Genomic DNA, 1,794 nt, shown 5'->3' with positions numbered 1-1,794 from the left:
AGGCTGGTCTCGAACTCCTGAGCTCAAACAATCCGCCCGCCTCGGCCTCCCAGAGTGCTAGGATTATAGGCATGAGCCACTGCGCCCGGCCAGAATGTATTTTTTTCAAACTTCAGAAAAGAGCTAAGTAAAAACATGAAGAGGAAAACGCCAAACACGAATGGGAACCACATATACCATATCACTTCTAATAGTAACACTTCTAACAATAGAAGACTGAAAGCAATCTTGTAAAAGCAGCACATTCACTCAACAGAATACAGGTACGATAACATCTGCAAACAAAAGTGTAGTTCTACATATGTCAAAAAAGATAAAAAGAACACAAGATGAAGAAATATTAGTGAGGTGAACTTAATGATTTTCCTCTCTTTTCATAACTTGCAATAATATTCTTGAATTACTTTTTAACAAAATATATTTTAGTTGTCACAAAAAGTATATGAGTGGCCTGTCTGAAATACTTTTACAAGCCCAACATATGTCACAGGGTTAACATTCTTTTCAACATTAATCGTTTAAAAACAATTTTAAGGTACAAAAATAAAATAAAATTCATCTCCGATCTGTTATGGCAGAAAACACTTTTTCCTTCTGCACCCATCTCATCTGACAATACTAGATCTCTTCATTACTAAACATGCAAATATCTTTGAGTAATTTAAAAATACGATCTGTTTATTTTCACTTTATTACGAAGCATTTAACCTTAGGAACTAACAAAGAACTTTTTCCCCCCACAAAGTCAACAAAAGTCTAAGGAATTCTCTATATCTACCCGGCACACATATTATACACAAAACCCTCCACATCTTAAAAAAATTATAGATGTTCTCCAGGCTTTTCACCTTTTCCTAATAGGAATTTAAATTCCTAATTTACAGTGTTGTGATAAACACTGCAACCCAGTACAATTCTGAATCTCTACCTATGCCATGAAACTAAGGTCAAATTTATTCCTAATAACCCAAACTGAGAACAATCCAAATATTAATCCACAGATGAATGTTATAAACAAATACTGTAATAGTCATCCTTGGAATATTCTTGGCATTTAAACAATCTACTGATACACGCAGCAACACGGATGAATCACAGATATTATGCTAAGCAAAAGAAGTCAGACCCAAGAATGATTCCACTTACATCAAATTCTAGAAGAGGCAAAATTAATCTATTCACAGATAATGGAATAGCAGTGGGGAGGGAAAATAACTACAAAAAAACTGGAAGAGGCCAGGTGCAGTGGCTCACAACTGTAATCCCAACACCTTGGGAGGCCAAGGGAGGAGGATCACTTGTGGCCAGGAGTTCTAGACCAGCCTAGAGACTCCGTCTCTACGAAAAATAGAAAAAAGATGATCTTCATAAATCATAATTAAAAAAATAATAAAAAAGGGGGAAAAAAGAAATTAGCCAGGTGTAGTGGTGGGTGTCTGCAGTCCTGGCTACTCAGGAGGCTAAGGTGGGAGGATCACTTAAGCCCAGGAGTTCAAGGTTGCAATGAGCTATAATAACACCACTGCACTCCAGCCTGGGCAAAAGAGTGAGAGATCCTGTCTCAAAAAAAAGAAAAAAAAAAGAAAAAAAAAAAGCTGGAGGGAAACTTCTAGAGATGATGAAAATGTTATGTATCTTAATTGTAGTGATGGTTACAAAAGTATACACATTTTTCAAAACTCATCAAAATGTACAATACGAGTGTACTTAAAATGAAGGTATTTTCTTAGTTGTAAACTATACCTCATACTTGCATATGGTAAAAAATAAAAAAAATAAAAGTTATACCTCAGA

This window comes from Propithecus coquereli, unplaced genomic scaffold (genome assembly GCF_000956105.1).
Source record: "Propithecus coquereli isolate 6110/MARCELLA unplaced genomic scaffold, Pcoq_1.0 Scaffold605, whole genome shotgun sequence".
Lineage (NCBI taxonomy): Eukaryota > Metazoa > Chordata > Mammalia > Primates > Indriidae > Propithecus > Propithecus coquereli.
The sequence above is the reverse complement of the archived record's forward strand: the minus strand, read 5'-3'. Positions refer to the sequence as shown.